The sequence below is a fragment of the Arachis stenosperma genome, chromosome 9 (genome assembly GCF_014773155.1).
Source record: "Arachis stenosperma cultivar V10309 chromosome 9, arast.V10309.gnm1.PFL2, whole genome shotgun sequence".
Classification (NCBI taxonomy): Eukaryota; Viridiplantae; Streptophyta; class Magnoliopsida; order Fabales; family Fabaceae; genus Arachis; species Arachis stenosperma.
The window spans coordinates 76,326,315-76,346,778 of record NC_080385.1 but is presented as its reverse complement, the minus strand read 5'-3'; positions in this window follow the sequence as shown (position 1 = coordinate 76,346,778).

Here is a 20,464-nt window from a genome sequence, read left to right as displayed (position 1 = left end):
GTACTTTACAAGTGTTCTTCAATCCATCTTAATTGAAAGAACCTCTGAGCATACTTCATTTCTTGCTTGGGGACAAGCAAGCTTTAAGTTTGGTGTTGTGATGACAAGTCATCTTAGCCTAGTTTCACTAGTCTTTTTCTTTTATTTTCACTTGAATTATGCACTTTCTTGAGCTTTAAGCAAGCCAATTTGGGTAGATTTTCATGCTTCCTTTGATTGAATCAACCATAGATGAATTAATGCAATTTCATGAGGTTTTATGCTATATTTGTTACATATTGTGAAAGAATGAATATCTCATGATTTTGAGCATAGCTTTGATGTGTTTGGTTGATTAATGATAGGTGAAGAAAGCTTGGAGAAAGGTTGAAGCAAGAAGGAATGGCTAGGAGGAAGAGAGGACAAAAAGTTTGAGCAAAAGTTTGCCTACTTCCCCGTGTACGCGTTCGACCTCGCCCGCGAGTAGCCATGTAGGATTCCTGTCCACACCAAACAATAGATATCAAGGTGATCAGTCTCAATATCAAAAGTCTAGTGCTTCAATTATCCCAAACAGGCACTCACAAACAAGCATGCTATGCATATATCAAACAGATAACCTAATAGCATCAAAGAAAAGACACACAGAGTATGCAATGAAGCACAATCGGTCCATCCCTCAGGCTCACGAGGACGAACCGCTCTGATACCACTAAATGTAACACCCTAATTAGCCTAAGCCTTACCTCGCGTCGTAAAGCCATGGTTAATCAGAGTTTACGACAGTTCTAAACTCATACATAATATATATATAGAAATAATAGTATAATCTAGAAGCCCGATGAAAGATATAGCTCAAAAACAGAATTTCGAAGCATAAACGTACAAATGGAGCTACTAGCTTAAGGCATAAGAAACAGACAAGATATAACAAAAGATAAGTATATAATATCGTAGGGAACTAGTCACGACTCGCGGAGTTTAAGCCGGCTAGCCATATACTGATATACAAAACCATACAGTGAAAACAGCTTATACAAGTTTTGTTCTCTCGAATACATGCCTCTAGGAAAAATAAAATACAAAAAGAGAGATGTATAAACAAAATAAACCAAAAAGAACTTCAAAATGATCCAAGATTCTCCGTCCCTGTCACCAACCAAAGCAACTCACCGAGGTGGGTTGCGACCTGCATCTGAAAAATACAACAACAATATGGTATGAGAACCGGAGGTTCTCAGTATGGTAACAGTTCCCAGTGATATAGGATATAAGACCCCGGGATGCCAAAGGCAATCCTAAGCTTCATATCCATCACAAGATTCAACTTAAAGCATTCTAAAACATTTAAGCATAATATACTAACTTGACTTAAATAAACCAGGTTATCTATCTTAAGGGATTTCTATTCTAACCAAACACTGCTGTCCCACAGCCTTCACCAACCGATCCTCCATGCGATCCCATCACCACCGCCTTCCGAACCTCCTCAATCCCAGCAGAAAACACAGATAATGTTCAAAGCAAATAAAGCACAAGTAGTAGCATATATGGCAAATAATTCAGATAGCAAGTAAGCATGTTATTCAATTAGGCAAACCATTACAAGTAGACAAAGCATACAAGCAGATAAGAAATGCATATGATGAATGCCTGCCCTACTGGCTGTGATATCACATTGTCGGTTCAACTGCCAACCCGACACATCTCCATGGAGACGTCGCCCTTCGGATTTCTCATATGGGAACCCCCGAGATATAGTGCCCGGATCACTGTCCAGGTACCGGCGCCTGCTCGCCCTATAGATCCGAAGGGATGCGAGCGGGATATTCTTGCCTCAGACCTCACATCTCAACGTAAGCGGGATTAACCACCGTCCTTACGCTGCCGCCGCTACCTCGACAGGCGGGATTAACCACCGTCCCTGCCAGGCGCATAGCGTCTCAAAATATCATGTAAAAATAATATTTCAGTGGTTTTCAAAAGTATTTTCAGCATACATAAATCCATCACATCAATCCGAGTCCCCGACTCATCTCAACCATTGTCCCTTTTATAACTCAGTTTCCAAATACCAAAAGTCCATCATTTCTCATCTCACATACCAATCATCCTTCACCTAACATCAAACCATTCTCAGCACGCCAGAAACCTAGACCTCTGTTTTCTAATTTACCTTAAGATCATGTACTAGAGCCCTTAATTTATATCCCATGTTCTAATACTCAAAACTAGGTTTTTAACACCAACTTTGAATGATCGTAACTTTCTCTACAAAATTCCAATTTTCACAAACTTTATACCGATTCAAAGAGTTTTCAAAGATCTTTAATTCTAAATAATTTTCAATCAATTTCAAAAACCGAGGCAAAAGTTATGATTGAACAAAGTTCACCAAAAACTCAATTTTTCCAAACTTCACAATTACCACTCTATCTCACCATACCCATACCAAATAATACCAAACCATCCAAAGCTCCATTTTTCATCAAAATGTACCTGTTGTAGCATAATACATCAACCTCACCACATTTTCCTTCTCATTTCATTATTCTCAATTCCAACATCAACTATATAACACTTATGATCAAACCACCATCAAACCCACCATTTCATAAATCATAACACTACAATCATTATAAGAACCAACTCCCAATCCATACAATCATTCAACATCATCATATCATTATAATTCATCACAATCAACTCAACATTCATCAATTCATCAATATTTAGTATACCAACCATCATTTTAATTCAACCTATCCTATTGGTCACTAGCCTATGTGTCCATGAATATTATATACTACATAGAGGAAACCGAAACCATACCTTGGCCGATTCCCTATATGTCCAAATTTCCAAATTAGCACAACAAGCTTCCAACCACAATCCAAGCTTTCAATTCCACTCCAATAAGCACAAATAAGTTTCAAAAGCTCCCAAAGCCACAATAATCAAACTATATACATATAAATCACCACAAATTAACCTAGGGTTCAACATAAGCATAATCTCACAAGGGTTTAAGAGATTTTACCTTTCCCAACAGATTTGACAACACAAATCCAAAGCTAAGCAAGGATTAGAGCAAACCTAAACATCCAAAATCACAAAAACCCATTTAACCCAAAACTCTAATAAAACCCGAAAATTTGAAGAGCAGAACTGGAAGGATTTCGTGATTACCTTGAGGTTTCTTGGGTGGGTTTTGTAGAGCTCTTCACAAGGAACGCGTAGCCGCAAACGGTGCGGCGATCGGAGCTCCGTAGCTCAAGATATGAGCTTGGGAAGTTTGAAGTGAATAGTAACAATGGTGGAAAGCTCTCACCTCTCTCCTCACTTCAGCTGCTGTTGTGTTTAGGTTATGAGGGTGAAAGTGGCTGAAATGGGTTCATTTAAGTGTATTTATATGTTGGGCTTGGGCCCAACTTGGGCCCGGTCCAACCCGTTAGCGTTTTTAGCCTGTTTGGCCTAACTTCGGGCCAAACCTTTAAAATTAAAGCCCGGTTTTCCATTTCTAATGTTTTTCTAAGGTTTTTGATGGCTTTCACTTTTTATTGTGCGGTACTGGGCAGACTTGAACCAGTTCAACCGGTTCAATTGCCAGTTCGTAATTTTTCACGATTTTTTGTAGAAAGCACATTTTCTGACTCAGAAAGACCCACTGAGTCCAAAAATCACCTTTAAATCCTCAAATTCTCTCTCTAACCTTTCGGAATCTAATTTGGGCAATTAATTCACTTCATTAACCGGTTGATTAGTTGTGGTTCTTACACCTAGGTTAGCCTAACCAGTCTATAGCTCCTAGCTCTCGGGTGTTCTAACACAAGTGAGACACTAACCATAAGTCAATGTTAGACTAGAGTGTCATCAAAAGAATGCTCCTACCGCTGTCAGTATATATCTACATGTGGCCATTTAGCAGATCATCATGAGGCTCATCCATCTCCTCTTCTTGCTCTATCTCCATCTTTGGATCCCCCTTTTCCTAATCGTCAACGACTATAGTTATACCATCGAAACCACCATAGGCGCTACTGTTACAATGTACAAATTCGTTCACGAGCACAGGTTTGTTCGTGTGTATAGAGACTACTCCATCATCCAGTAGTGCCGGTTCATTGTCTTCTGAAAAGTCAGGAATCAACTCAAGAAGGAAGTCCCACTCCGGTGGAATCGTAGGTACATAATCACCAACCAACTCAAGCTCCTCGAGAATGATGGGCTCAGGTGCCGCCTGATTCAGAGGTTGAGTTGGAATAGGGTGCTCGTGACCATCAAGGAAGGGATGACCAGGTGCGTCTAGATGCAGCCAGGATAGAGCCAATTCGTAAGTAGCGTCAGAATGAAAAAGCAGGCTATTCATAGGATGTTGGAAGGGATGATTTTGTAACACATAACGTCTAATACGAGGCTCCACTCCCATGATGAATTAACTATGGTGCATTGGATCCTTGTAGATGTAAGGGGTCCTCGAACTCATAGAATATCATGCCCATTTCCATCTGGAGGGGTAGAGGAAAGAAGCGGTAAGAATTGGAAAGTTCTTAGTACAGTTGAGTTAATTAGTCATGTTAATCGGCTCGGTCGTACTTTTTAGATAACAAGGTACTTTATAGAAAATAGAGAAAAGTAAGAAATCAGATAATAGAAAAATAGAGAAAACAGAAAAGATAGAAGGAAACATAGAAATAGAATACTAGCAGATAAACATAGAAAATAAATCACACACATACAAAAACTTCGATAAAAAATTATGCGCAAACAAGAATGATGCATGTCTAACCCTAGTATAGGCCATGAGCTCATGTGTTGGTTGGCACAGGTATTCCCGACATTTATCCGGTCACGAGTCCACAATTTTCCGGATAAAATTTTTCATTCAATAATTGCACAAATAATTATTAGCAATTTTATTGAGATAGTCTCTACTTTCTACTCGCAGGAAAATATATACTCTTGGGAACGAAAAATTGCTGTAGGTATCCCAGTTTCCCTACAGAAACTCTGGGTTGCCCCAAGCAATAGATACATATACAGATATCTCTGGAGTTACCTTAATGTAACAAATGATCTTTCAACAGGCCCTCTTCTTTTTTTCTAATCTCTTTATCATATTACTCTTTTTTCTTTGTCTCTTTACTCTGCTCTGGTTTCTCTGTTTAACATATGTATTTATATCTTATGTAAATTTTGGTATGAATAGTTAGCCTGTCCCAAGTATAGGTTCATTAAGTCTATATTGAAATAGTTTAACTTTTCAAATTATAAACCATAGGCACAACTCAAATACTAACTATGTTGCTCCTAGTTTGCTCACTAATCACTATTTATTTCTGTCATTAAACTTTACCGACTTCTTCGACTTTTATCTTTTCTTCAAGTTTTTATCTTTGCTTTGTTTTTGCCTCACTAATATGTTATTACTACTCCCTAAGTGTTTTATGAAGGTAATTAAGAGATTCTGAGTTTAAAATTGTCTTCTTAAGACTTTTACGGAAAATTACCTTTTGTTATTATTTTATTATTTTTAATAAAAAATATTATTACTAATTAAATAATATTATTTAATATTTTATTATTATTTATTATTTTATTATTAAATTTTTGAAAATTACCTTTCTTTTACCTTTTAACTTTATAAATTCACTTTTTATCCCCTATAATTTTTAATATTTTTACTTTAACCCCCTAAACTTTAATATTTATAATTTTATGCCACAAACAACAAAATAATTACTACCTTGCCCTTTTTAAGATCTAAAAGGTGTTTATCGATGTTCTTCATCATACCCAATGTGTTCTTCCTGTTCTTTGTAAATTTTTCAGATTTTTTCTTTGTTCTTACTTGTTTTCAATCTTTTTGATAATTGATTTTTACCAAAATTCATAATAAATTTGCAGCCACTAAAACCCCTTAATTTTCACTTGATTGTAACATAATTTCAACCCCAATTTGAGGGTTATAGTTTGAAATTTCAATAGCCCTCAAGAACAAAATTCATAGCTTGAATATCATCAAATTTTATCAAATTTTTACCAAAATTTCAATAAGAATCACTCATATAAACAATCAATATCAAGCATAACCAAACAATATCATAATTACATAACTCACACACAATTAATCAAGATTAATTTCACCAAATCTTACCTTGATTTGCTGCCTCAAATTCGGTTATGCTTCTAAGTGTTCTTTAAGCACTTTTTCCTCCTAAATCATATTAAGAACAACTTTAAATACAAAAATCCTCAACTGAACGAACCTTCATATACAGAAACCCTTGCTAGAAATTGAAGTTTGTTGGCCCTCAAATCAAGCTAAGCATGATTCCTGATGCACGAAAACTTGTCTCTCAACAAATTTCCCTTCGGCAAGTATACCGAATTGTCATCAAGTAAAACTCACAATAGAGTGAGGTCAAATCCCACAGGGATTGATTGGTCAAGCAACTTTAGTTGGAAGAGTGTGCTAGTTGAGCTAAACCGAAATTTAGTTGAGATTTACAGAAAATTAAATGGCGGGAAAGTAAATTACAGAAAATAAAGTGCAGAATCTTAAATGAGGATTTGGAGAGATGAGCATAGAGATAAATGGAAGAAAGTAAAGAGAATAGGTAAGATCAGAAATGGGAGATTCATTGGGCTTAGGAGATGTTGCATTCTCCGGATCAAGTTCATTCTCATCTCTTCCTCAATCAATGCATTCATTGATCTCCTTGCCAATCTTAGATGATTGGATCCCCATTCCTTGGCAACCCAATCTCTCTAAGCTTGAACAATTGCACAATTCCTTGATTTAATTACTCATGGGAAGAGATGAAGTATAGTCACTGATTATACCACATGTATTTCCAAATCAAAGTGTTGGGAGGATTATATGTCACTATATTCGTCTAAACCCCAATTTGGTCCAACATGAGAAAGCATTTATAGCATGATCTCCTCATCCCTTTTTTAAGGCTCAGAGGAGATCCAATTATGGAGAGTTTCTTTTCCAAGACAACTAACCAATTGAATTAAGATCGAAAGCTTTCTAGTAAATCAAGAGAAAAGAAAGAGGATGAAGAATGAAAACTATAATTGATCCATCAAATTACAACAGAGCTCCCTAACCCAATGAAAGGGGGTTTAGTTGTTCATAGCTCCAAAATGGAAGATGATAAAGAAGAATACATTCTCCCATAACTAAAAGTGCAGAAAAGTAAATATACGGGGTGTAGTTCCCAAAAATGCCAACCTCCTTTCTAGTTCCAAACTACTCCTATATATACTACTCTTCTTGATCTTCTAGTTAGTTCTTCAAGTCTTGGATATGGGGCTTTGATCTTGTGTTGAAGCCGTTACAATCTTTAGTGGGCTCAGCTTTGTTTGCATAAAAGTGTGAGTTAGGCATGGACGTTAGTTAGGACGTTAGTGGTGTTAATGTTAAGTGAAAATGTGGGTTCGAGAACGTTAGTGACGATCACCTTTTCATTAACGTCCAACCCAAAATAACCCACGTTAACTTCAATGTTAGTGGTACTAACGTGACCACTAATGTTGCCTTTTGGTCCTTCGCAAACGTTATTGGCATTCACCTTTTCCAATAATGTTTCCTTTTGCCCCCGTTCCCTACGTTAGAGTTCACGTTAGTATAACTAACGTGACTCTTAACGTGGGCATGCCTAAGCTTCGAGAGCGTTACTGACACTTACCTTTGTCACTAACGCTCCAAACGCCCCTCCTTCCCACGTTATAGTTCACGTTAATTGGATTAACGTGGCCACTAACGTGGTAGTGAATGCCATCACCAACATTAGTGACAAAGGTGAGTGTCACTAACGTTGGTTTATCATGCTTAGCTCCACGTTACTTCTCACGTTAGTGGTCTTAATGTGACCACTAACGTGGGCACTCTTGGGTTGGTCCAATGTTAGTGACAAAGGTGAGTGTCACTGACATTGGTAATTGATTCCTCATCCCACGTTAGAGTTCACGTTAATTAGGTTAACGTGACTCTTAACGTGACTTAATTTGTGCCTTTGTGGAACGTTAGTGGCATTCACTTTTACCACTAACGTTGGAGCTCCTCCTTTCCTCCATGTTAGCTACCATGTTAATGTAGTTAACGTGGCAACTAACGTGGGCTATGATGGCTTCGCAGGCGTTATTGGTGATAACCTTTTCCATTAACGCTACAAGCTTGTCCCTATTCCACGTTAGTGGTCACGTTAATTAGATTAACGTGGCTGCTAACGTGGTTCCTTCTAGCTTCCTTTGTCCTGAAATCAAGCAATTAAAGTACATCAAAGCTTTGTTCCAAGTCATGAAATTATGCATCATCAATTATATCATTCAATTCCTGCCTAATCCTCAAGAAATCATGTAAAGTTCACAATAATTCCTTGAATCAAGGTGTAAGTGTATTTTCATCCAAAACTTGCTCATTTCCTTAGAAAATGCATGAAACTACCCTAAAACAGTAAAGAAAATGTCAGTGAAACTGGCTTAGATGCCCTGGCATCAATTCCTAAGGAAGAACATCAAGAAAACACATGTTCATGCATGTCTTCCTTGAAACTGAAACAAAAGAGAGAAGGAACAGCCAACTCACCTTGATTCTAGCCTCGATTAGTCATATTATTGTGAAGAGAAAGAAAAGAGGATGATTTTTTTTGGATTGGAATTTTGATTTGAGTTTTAATTCAGAAGAAATTAGGCTTTGAAGATTTAGGAATTAAGAACTTTCTCTCCTTTTTCTCTTGATGATTTTCGGCCACAATGAGCAAATGAGGCAGCCTTAGAGATCTTGGGGATGTGGAGGAGGGCTGTGATTGGTTGGCTTAGAGGTGGATTAAAAAAATATTAAAATATCTCCGATGTATAATTACTAAAACTAGATGTATCGGAATGCACATAAAAACACATCTAAAAATTCTTTTCTAAGCTACTAGTATAAATGACACTAGCTAGTATCATGTTTATTATCAGAATAGAACATACATGATGAAGCATTAGCATTGCTAAAGACATTAGAGAGTGCTGGTGTTAATCTGAACCAGTAAACTGTGAACTCGGTCAAACCGATCTCATGTTTTTAACTAAAATAGACTAGGTAATAATATAATAACATTCAAGAATATCTAATAGTAATATAATGAAGATATTATTTTATTATATTTCTTCTCTCATGAATCGAGCTCGGTTCGTCAAACTAGGACTAATTACGGAAACCAGAATTAAAAACTCCTAACTGATACAACTCAAAAACTAGGTTCTTCACGACTGCATTGTTGAGCTTGCCTCAAAAGAGGCTCTGGCTTAAAGATGACATAATGATAATGAGGATTGAGATTCTTGATGATACATGATGAGTGGATAATTTATACGCTTTTTGGCATTGTTTTTAGGTAGTTTTTAGTATGATCTAGTTACTTTTAGAGATGTTTTCATTAGTTTTTATGCTAAATTCACATTTTTGGACTTTACTATGAGTTTGTGTGTTTTTCTGTGATTTCAGGTATTTTCTGGCTGAAATTGATGGACCTGAGCAAAACTCTAATAGGAGGCTGACAAAGGACTGCTGATGCTGTTGGAATCTGACCTCCCTGCACTCAAAATGAATTTTCTGGAGCTACAGAACTTCAAATGGCGCGCTTTAAACAGCGTTGGAATGTAGACATCCAGAGATTTCCAGAAATATATAATAGTTCATACTTTATTCGTGATTAGATGACGTAAACTGGCGCTCAACGCCAGTTCCATGCTGCATTCTGGAGTCAAACGCCAGAAACACGTCACGAACCAGAGTTGAACGCCCAAAACACATTACAACTTGGCGTTCAACTCCAAAAGAAGCCTCAGCTCGTGTAACATTCAAGCTCAGCCCAAAGACACACCAAGTGGGCCCCGGAAGTGGATTTATGCATCAATTACTTACTTCTATAAACCCTAGTAGCTAGTTTAGTATAAATAGAACTTTTTACTATTGTATTAGACATCTTTGGTCTCAGTTTTATTTTATTATTCAGTCTCCTGACCACGTTTGGGGGCTGGCCATTCGGCCATGCCTGAACCTCTATCACTTATGTATTTTCAATGGTGGAGTTTCTACACACCATAGATTAAGGGTGTGGAGCTCTGTTGTACCTCAAGTTTCAATGCAATTACTACTATTTTCTATTCAATTCGACTTATTCTTATTCTAAGATATTCGTTGCACTTCAACATGATGAATGTGATGATCCGTGACACTCATCATCATTCTCACATATGAATGCGTGACTGACAACCACTTCCGTTCTACTTTAGATCGGGCGCATATCTCTTGGATTCCTTAATCAGAATCTTCGTGGTATAAGCTAGAATTGATGGCGGTATTCATGGGAATTCTGAAAGTCTAACCTTGTCTATGGTATTCCGAGTAGGATTCCGGGATGGAATGACTGTGATGAGCTTCAAACTCCTGAAGGCTGGGCGTTAGTAACAGACGCAAAAGAATCACTGGATTCTATTCCAACCTGATTGAGAACCAACAGATGATTAGCCGTACTGTGACAGAGCATTTGGACCATTTTCACTGAGAGGATGGGATGTAGCCATTGACAACGGTGATGCCCTACATACATCTTGCCATAGAAAGGAGTGAAAAAAACTGGAAGGAAGAAGTAGAAAAGCAAAGATTCAGAAGGAACACAGCACCTCCATACACCTATCTGAAATTCCCACCATTGAATTACATGAGTAACTTTATCTTTATTTTCTATTTATTTTATTATCATTATTTAAACCAATAATCTCTTAATCCATTTAAATCCGCCTGACTAGGATTTACCAGATGACCATGGCTTGCTTCATACCAACAATCTGTGTGGGATCGACCCTTACTCACGTAAGGTATTACTTGGACGACCCAGTACACTTGCTGGTTAGTTGTGCGGAGTTGTGACAAAGTGTGATTCACATTTGAGAGCACCAAGTCTTTGGAGCCATTGTTGATGATCACAATTTCGTCCACCAAGTTTTTGGTGCCGTTGCCGGGGATTGTTCGAGTTTGGACAACTAACGGTTCATCTTGTTGCTTAGATTAGGTAATTTTATTTTTGTTTTATTTTCAAAAATTTTTCAAAAAAATTTTATCCCTTTTTTTTTGAAAATAATAAAAGAAAATACAAAAAATTCATAAAATCATAAAAACCAAAAATATTTAGTGTTTCTTGTTTGAGACTTGAGTCAATTTTTAAGTTTGGTGTCAGTTGCATGTTTTAAAAATTATTATGCGTTTTTCAAAAATTCATGCATTCATAGTGTTCTTCATGATCTTCAAGTTGTTCTTGGTAAGTCTCCTTGTTTGATCTTGATGTTTTCTTGTTTTGTGTCTTTTGTTGTTTTTCATGTGCATTTTTGCATTCATAGTGTCTAAGCATTAAAGATTTCTAAGTTTGGTGTCTTGCATGTTTTCTTTGCATCAAAAATTTTTCAAAAATATGTTCTTGGTGTTCATCTTGACATTCATAGTGTTCTTGCATGCATCATGTGTTTTGATCCAAAATTTTCATGTTTTGGGTCATTTTTATATTTTTCTCTCTCATCATTAAAAATTTAAAAAAATCAAAAAAATATCTTTTCCTTAATGTTCTCATAATTTTCGAAAATTTTAAAATTAGTTGTTTCTTACAAGTCAAGTCAAATTTTCAAATTTAAAAATCTTATCTTTTCAAAAATCAAATCTTTCTCATTTTTCTTACTATTTTTCGAAAATTTTTTAAATTGAATTTTAAAATCTTTTTCTTATCTTTTATTCATGATTTTCAAAGGCTATGCTAACAATTAATGTGATTGATTCAAAATTTTGAAGTTTGTTACTTTCTTGTTAAGAAAGGTTCAATCTTTAAATTCTAGAATCTTTTCTTTTAGTTTCTTGTTAGTTAAGTAATTAATTTTAATTTAAAAAAAAATTAAATCTTTTTCAACCATATCTTTTCTATCTTATCTTCTTATCATATCTTTTTATCATATCTTTTATATCATATCTTTTTTCAAAATTTTATCTTTTTCAAAAAAATTTGATTTCAAAATATCTTATCTAACTTCTTATCTTCTTATCTTTTCAAATTTTATTTTAATATCTTTTTCAACAAACCAACTAACTTTTTGTTTGTTTCTTATCTTTTTCAAAACCACCTGACTACTTTTCCCTCTCTAATTTTCGAAAATATCTCACCTCTTTTTCAAAATTCTTTTTAATTAATTAACTAATTGTTTAAAATTTAAATTTTAATTCTTCCTTTAATTTTCGAAATTACTAACCCATTTTTCAAAATTATTTTTGAATTTCTCTCCCCTTCATCCCCTTCTATTTATTTTAATTATCTACTAACACTTCTCTTCTCCTCTGTGTTCGAATTTTTCTCTTCTCCTTCTTCATTCTTATTCTTCTTCTCTTCTACTCACACAAAGGAACCTCTATATCTGGACAAAGAGGATCCCTATTATTATTTTCTGTTCCCTTCTTTTTCATATGAGCAGGAGCAAGGACAAGAATATTCTTGTTGAAGCAGATCTTGAACCTGAAAGGACTCTGAAGAAAAAACTAAGAAGAAGCTAAATTACAACAATCCAGAGACAACCTTACCGAAATTTTCAAAAAGGAAGAGGAGATGGCAGCCGAAAATAATAATGCAAGGAGGATGCTTGGTGATTATACTAAACCTACGTCCAAGTTTGATGGAAGAAGCATCTCAATCCCTGCCATTGGAGCAAACAATTTTGAGCTGAAACCTCAACTAGTTGCTCTAATGCAACAGAACTACAAGTTTCATGGACTTCCATCAGAAGATCCTTACCAGTTTTTAACTGAGTTATTGCAGATCTGTGAGACTGTTAAGACTAATGGAGTAGATCCTGATGTCTACAGGCTCATGCTTTTTGCTTTTGCTGTAAGAGACAGAGCTAGAATATGGTTGGACTCAAAACCTAAAGATAGCCTGGACTCCTGGGATAAGCTGGTCACGACCTTCTTGGGTAAATTCTTTCCTCCTCAAAAGCTGAGCAAGCTTAGAGTGGATGTTCAGACCTTCAAGCAAAAAGATGGTGAATCCCTCTATGAAGCTTGGGAAAGATACAAGCAGATGACCAAAAAGAGTCCTTCTGACATGTTTTCAAAATGGACCATAATAGATATATTCTATTATGGTCTATCTGAGTTTTCCAAAATGTCATTGGACCATTCTGCAGGTGGATCCATTCACCTAAAGAAAACGCCTGCAGAAGCTCAGGAACTTATTGACATGGTTGCAAATAACCAATTCATGTACACTTCTGAGAGGAATTTCGTGAATAATGGGACGCCTCAGAAGAAGGGGGTTCTTGAAATTGATGCTCTGAATGCCATATTGGCTTAGAACAAAGTGTTGACTCAGCAAGTCAACATGATTTCTCAAAGTCTGAATGGATAGCAAAATGCATCCAACAGTACTAAAGAGGCATCTTCTGAAGAAGAAGCTTATGATCTTGAGAACCCTGCAATGGTAGAGGTAAATTACATCGGTGAACCTTATGGAAACACCTATAATTCATCATGGAGAAATCATCCAAATTTCTCATGGAAGGATCAACAAAAGCCTCAACAAGGCTTTAATAATGGTGGAAGAAACAGGTTCAGCAATAGCAAACCTTTTCCATCATCTTCTCAGCAACAGACAGAGAATTTTGAACAGAGCTCCTCTAACTTATCAAACATAGTCTCTGATCTGTCTAAGGCCACTTTAAGTTTCATGAGTGAAACAAGGTCCTCCATTAGAAGTTTGGAGGCACAAGTGGGCCACCTGAGTAAGAAAGTAAATGAAACTCCTCCTAATACTCTCCCAAGCAATACTGAAGAGAATCCAAAGAGAGAGTGCAAGGCCATTGATATAGTCAATATGGCCGAATGCAAGGAGGAAGGGGAGGACGTGAATCCCAGTGAGGAAGACCTCATGGGACGTCTCTCAAGTAAGAAGGAGTTCCCTATTGAGGACCTAAAGGAATCTGAGGCTCATATAGAGACTATAGAGATTCCATTAAATCTCCTTCTGCCATTCATGAGCTCTGAAGACTATTCTTCCTCTGAAGAGGATGAAGATATAATTGGAGACAAGTTGCTCAATATTTAGGAGCTATCATAAAGCTGAATGCCAAGTTGTTTGGTAATGAGACTTGGGAAGGTGAACCTCCCTTGCTCATTAGTGAACTTGATACATGGGTTCAGGAAACTTTACCTCAAAAGAAACAAGATCCTGGGAAATTCTTAATACCTTGTACCATAGGCACCATGACCTTTGAGAAAGCTCTGTGTGACCTAGGGTCAGGCATAAATCTTATGCCACTCTCTGTAATGGAGAAGTTGGGGATCATTGAGGTACATCCTGCCTTATTCTCATTACAATTGGCAGACAAGTCAGTAAGACAAGCTTATGGATTAGTAGAGGACGTGTTAGTAAAAGTTAAAGGCCTTTACATCCCTGCTGATTTCATAATCTTAGACACTAGAAAGGAGGAGGATGAATGCATCATCCTTGGAAGACCTTTCCTAGCCACAGCAGAACCTATGATTGATGTTAATATAGGAGAATTAGTCCTTCAATTGAATGGGGACTACCTTGTGTTTAAGGCACACGACTATCCTTCTGTAACAAGGGAGAGTAAGCATGCAGAGCTTCTCTCAGTACAGAGTCAAACAGAGCCCCCACAATCAAACTCTAAGTTTGGTGTTGAACCCTCATATCCAAACTCTAAGTTTGGTGTTGGTAGTTCACAACATTGACCTGATCACCTTTGTGGCTCCAAGAGAGCCCACTGTCAAGCTATTGACATTAAAGAAGCGCTTGTTGGGAGGCAAACCAATTTTTATTTATCTAATTATATTTTTATTTTATTGTTATTTTATGTTTTATTAGGTTCATGATCATGTGGAGTCACGAAAAAAATACAAAAATTAAAAACATCATAAAAAATAGCAGAAGAAAAATCACACCCTCGAGGAAGGACTTACTGGCGTTTAAACGCCAGTAAGGAGCATCTGGCTGGCGTTCAACGCTAGAACAGAGCATGGATCTGGCGCTAAATGCCAGAAACAAGCAACACCCTGGCGTTCAAATGCTAGGAATGCACCCTGAGGAGAGCTGGCGCTGAACGCCAGTAACAAGCATGGAACTGGCGTTCAACGCCAGAAACATGCTGCAACTGGGCGTTGAATGCCCAGAATGAGCATCACTTCGGCGTGTAAACGCCAGAATTGTATGCAAAGGCGTTTTACATGCCTCATTGGTGCAGGGATGTAAATCCTTGACACCTTAGGATCTGTGAACCCCACAGGATCATCTCAGGATCTGTGGACCCCACAGGATCCCCACCTACCTCAACTCACCTTCTCTCTTATTCACCAATCACCTCAATCTCTCTTTCCCATCACCTCTTCACCACTCACATCCATTCATCTCTTCCCCACCCAATCCCACCCATATGGCCGACACATACACATCTCTTTCTCTCCTCCATATCTTCTTCTTCTCCTTCCATTCTTTCTCCTTTTGCATGAGGACGAGCAATATTCTAAGTTTGGTTTGGTAAAAGCATAGTTTTTTTGTTTTTCTATAACCATAGATGGCACCTAAGGCCAGAGAAACCTCAAAAAAAGAGAAAAGGGAAGACAAAAAAAATTTTTCCACCTCCGAGTCATGGGAGATGGAGAGATTCATCTCAAGGGTCCATAACTCAGTAGAAGAAGCATTTGACTACACATCAAGAGATCTTGAGGAATTCCCTCATCAAGAGATCCCTGAGATACCTCAGGGAATACATTTTCCTCCACACAATTATTGGGAGCAACTAAGGATAAGAGCACCAAAATCATTAGGGATCATGCAACAAAGGCAAGGAAGAGACATAGAGGAGCTCAAAAAGTACCATTGGTCCTTCAAGAAGGCGCCTCCCTCACTAAGGTGGACTCATTCCTTGTTCTTATTTCTCTGTTTTTCGATTTTATGCTATATGTTTATTTATGTTTGTGTCTTTATTACCTGATCATTAGTATTTAGTAACTATGTCTTAAGGCTATAAATAATTCCATAAATCCTTCACCTCTCTTAAATGAAAAATGTTTTTAATTCAAAAGAACAAGAAGTACATGAATTTTGAAATTATCATTGAATTTAGTTAAATTATATTGATGTGGTGACAATACTTTTTGTTTTCTGAATGAATGCTTAAACAGTGCATATTTTTGATCTTGTTGTTTATGAATGTTAAAATTGTTAGCTCTTGAAAGAATGATGAACAAAGAGAAATGTTATTGATGATATGAAAAATCATAAAATTGATTCTTGAAGCAAGAAAAAGCAGTGAAAAACAAAAGCTTGCGAAAAAATAGGCGAAAAAAATAGAAAGAAAAAGAAAAAGAAAGTAGAAAAAGCCAATAGCCCTTAAAACCAAAAGGCAAGGGTAAAAAGGATCCAACGCTTTGAGCATCAATGGATAGGAGGGCCCAAGGAAATAAATCCAGGCCTAAGCGGCTAAATCAAGCTGTCCCTAACCATGTGCTTGTGGCATGCAGGTCCAAGTGAAAAGCTTGAGACTGAGTGGTTAAAGTCGTGATCCAAGGCAAAAAGAGTGTGCTTAAGAGCTCTCGACACCTCTAACTGGGGACTTTAGCAAAGCTAAGTCACAATCTAAAAAGGTTCACCCAGTCCTGTGTTTGTGGCATTTATGTATCCAGTGGTAATACTGGAAAACATAGTGCTTAGGGCCACGGCCAAGACTCATAAAAGTAGCTATGTTCAAGAATCAACATACTTAACTAGGAGAATCAATAAACACTATCCAAAATTCTAAGTTCCTAGAGAAGCTAATCATTCTAAACTTCAAAGGAAAAAGTGAGATCACAAAACTGTTCAGAAGCAAAAAGCTACAAGTCCCGCTCATCTAATTAGAACTAATATTCATTGATATTTTGGGATTTATAGTATATTCTCTTCTTTTTATCCTATTTGATTTTCAGTTGCTTGGGGACAAGCAACAATTTAAGTTTGGTGTTGTGATGAGCGGATAATTTATACGCTTTTTGGCATTGTTTTTAGGTAGTTTTTAGTATGATCTAGTTACTTTTAGGAATGTTTTCATTAGTTTTTATGCTAAATTCACATTTTTGGACTTTACTATGAGTTTGTGTATTTTTCTGTGATTTCAGGTATTTTCTGGCTGAAATTGAGGGACCTGAGCAAAACTCTGATAGGAGGCTGATAAAGTACTGCTGATGCTGTTGGAATCTGACCTCCCTGCACTCAAAATGAATTTTCTGGAGCTACAGAACTCCAAATGGCGCGCTTTGAACGGCGTTGAAATGTAGACATCCAGAGCTTTCCAGAAATATATAATAGTCCATACTTTATTCGTGATTAGATGACGTTAACTTGCGCTCAATGCCAGTTCCATGCTGCATTCTGGAGTCAAACGCCAGAAACACGTCACGAACTAGAGTTGAACGCCCAAAACACGTTACAACTTGGTGTTCAACTCCAAAAGAAGCCTCAGCTCGTGTAACATTCAAGCTCAGCCCAAACACACACCAAGTGGGCCTCGGAAGTGGATTTATGCATCAATTACTTACTTCTGTAAACCCTAGTAGCAAGTTTTGTATAAATAGAACTTTTTACTAGTGTATTAGACATCTTTGGTCTCATTTTTATTTTATTATTCTGTCTCCTGACCACGTTTGGGGGCTGGCCATTCGGCCATGCCTGAACCTCTATCACTTATGTATTTTCAATGGTGGAGTTTCTACACACCATAGATTAAGGGTGTGGAGCTCTGCTGTACCTCAAGTTTCAATGCAATTACTACTATTTTCTATTCAATTCGACTTATTCTTATTCTAAGAAATTCGTTGCACTTCAACATGGTGAATGTGATGATCTGTGACACTCATCATCTTTCTCACATATGAACGCGTGACTGACAACCACATCCGTTCTACCCTAGATCGGGCGCATATCTCTTGGATTCCTTAATCAGAATCTTCGTGGTATAAGCTAGAATTGATGGTGGTATTCATGCGAATCCGGAAAGTATAACCTTGTCTATGGTATTCCGAGTAGGATTCCGGGATTGAATGACTGTGAAGAGCTTCAAACTCCTGAAGGCTGGGCGTTAGTGACAAATGCAAAAGAATCACTGGATTCTATTCCAACCTGATTGAGAACCGACAGATGATTAGCCGTACTGTGACAGAGCATTTGGACCATTTTCACTGAGAGGATGGGATGTAGCCATTGACAACAGTGATGCCCTACATACAGCTTGCCATAGAAAGGAGTGAAAAAAAACTGGAAGGAAGAAGTAGAAAAGTAAAGATTCAGAAGGAACACAGCACCTCCAAACACCTATCTGAAATTCCCACCATTGAATTACATGAGTAACTTTATCTTTATTTTCTATTTATTTTATTATCATTATTTAAACTAATAATCTCTTAATTCATTTAAATCCGCTTGACTAGGATTTACAAGATAACCATAGCTTGCTTCATACCAACAATCTCTGTGGGATCGACCCTTACTCACGTAAGGTATTACTTGGACGACCCAGTACACTTGCTGGTTAGTTGTGCGGAGTTGTGACAAAGTGTGATTCACGTTTGAGAGCACCAAGTCTTTGGAGCCATTGTTGATGATCACAATTTCGCCCACCAATACAACAGAGGAATTCCCTTTATTGATCTTCCGAAGAACTCCGTATTTTCAGAAAAGGTCTCGCATACCCTAAAACTAGGTTGTTACAAGAAACACCAAGGAAAAGTATATACGATGCTCATGCATCATAATCAAACTCCACTTACTTGGGAATTCAATTTTTCTTAACTTAATTAACCGTCAATTCCTTGATCAATTAACTACAATAAGAGTTTAAGTAGAGTTTCTGAATTAAAGCCCTCACAATTCTTAAGAGCCAACCCTAATTGATTTTATGTCACTTATCAAAATTAGTCTTTGACACTCAAAGAATTATGATAAGGAGTTTTTATCCCAATTCTAAAGATTAACTCTTCCAAGATAATAGAAGAACTGAATTCAGATTAAAGTTATTTTCCAATACACTTAAACCCTTAGAATGAAGAACAAAACTCACTTCTTAAACAAAACATCAATGCTTTAATCAAAGCTAAAAAAACAATAATATTAATCAATCAAAGTAAATATAGCTCCTAACCTTAACAGATGAGATTATTTGCTCGTGGTGCGAAGGAAACAAAAGCTATCAATTGGAAACGGATGAAGGAAGAGTCTGTGTTCTGATTGATCTATTCCTCTTAAATGCTAACCTAAACCCTGAATTTAGAATTCAAAACTAAATAAAAAAAGAATGAAGTTTAATTAAATCAAATATTTTCTTAATATCTCTTAACTAATGAGTGATCTTCTGTGTAATTGAATTTCAAAACTTGATATGTTACTTTGTTAAAATCATGGGCTTGTAACTTAATCTTGGGCCAACAAATCAAAAACTTAAAGTTGGAGAGATTTGTGAAGAATTGTGATGTCCTTGGGACTTGGTCCGTGATGACTTGCATCATTTACCCTTTTTACCTAGGCAAAAGGACCATATAAAGAGCAGATATTCATTGTTTCAATGCAATTTCATGAGCTAAATGATAAGTATTATGGTACATTGCTTTGAAATAGATTTGTGCTGAATTTCAGGTGAAAAGTGCAACAAAAAGGGAAGAAAATAACAAAATAGAGCTGGGCATGTGAAACTAGCGTGCCACTCAGAGCAAAAGCCATGAAAGTACATGGGCATGACACGCCAGGAGTTGGGCGTGGCACGCTAGTACAAGTTTCTAGAGAGCAACGCTAGAAGCCACAAGAGGGGTGTGGCACGCCAGGATGGGCGTGGCATGCCAGCACCACCAGCTACTATGGGCGTGCCTGATAAACCACTATTTTATGGTTTATATTGAGTGGTTTTATCAAGCTTTTCACCCACTTATTCATATGATTTGCATGTATTTACAATTCCTTCCTAAAAATATCCTATGATTAATAACTTGCTTCCTAAGGACCTTTTAGTTGTATATTTTTATCTTCCTTCGTACCATTCGATGCCGTGATCTGTATGTTAAGTGTTTCAGGCTTCATAGGGCAGGAATGGCGTAAGGAATAAAGAGGAAGCATGCAAAAATGGAAGGAACACAAGGAATTGAGGAGATGACCAGCGAGAAGTCACGCGGTCGCATGGCTCATGCGACCGCACAAAATAGAAGGCATTACCGTGACGCGTTTGGGTGCCTGAAGCGACCGCGTGGATTAAAAGTTGCACGAATGACGCGAAAGCGTGGACAACGCACACATGTGGTATGAGAAATGCTCAGTGACGCGAACGCGTGGACGACGCGGACGCGTGACGTGCGTGATCTGCAGAATTACAAAAGTCGTTGGCAGAGATTCTGGGCCGTATTTCAACCCAG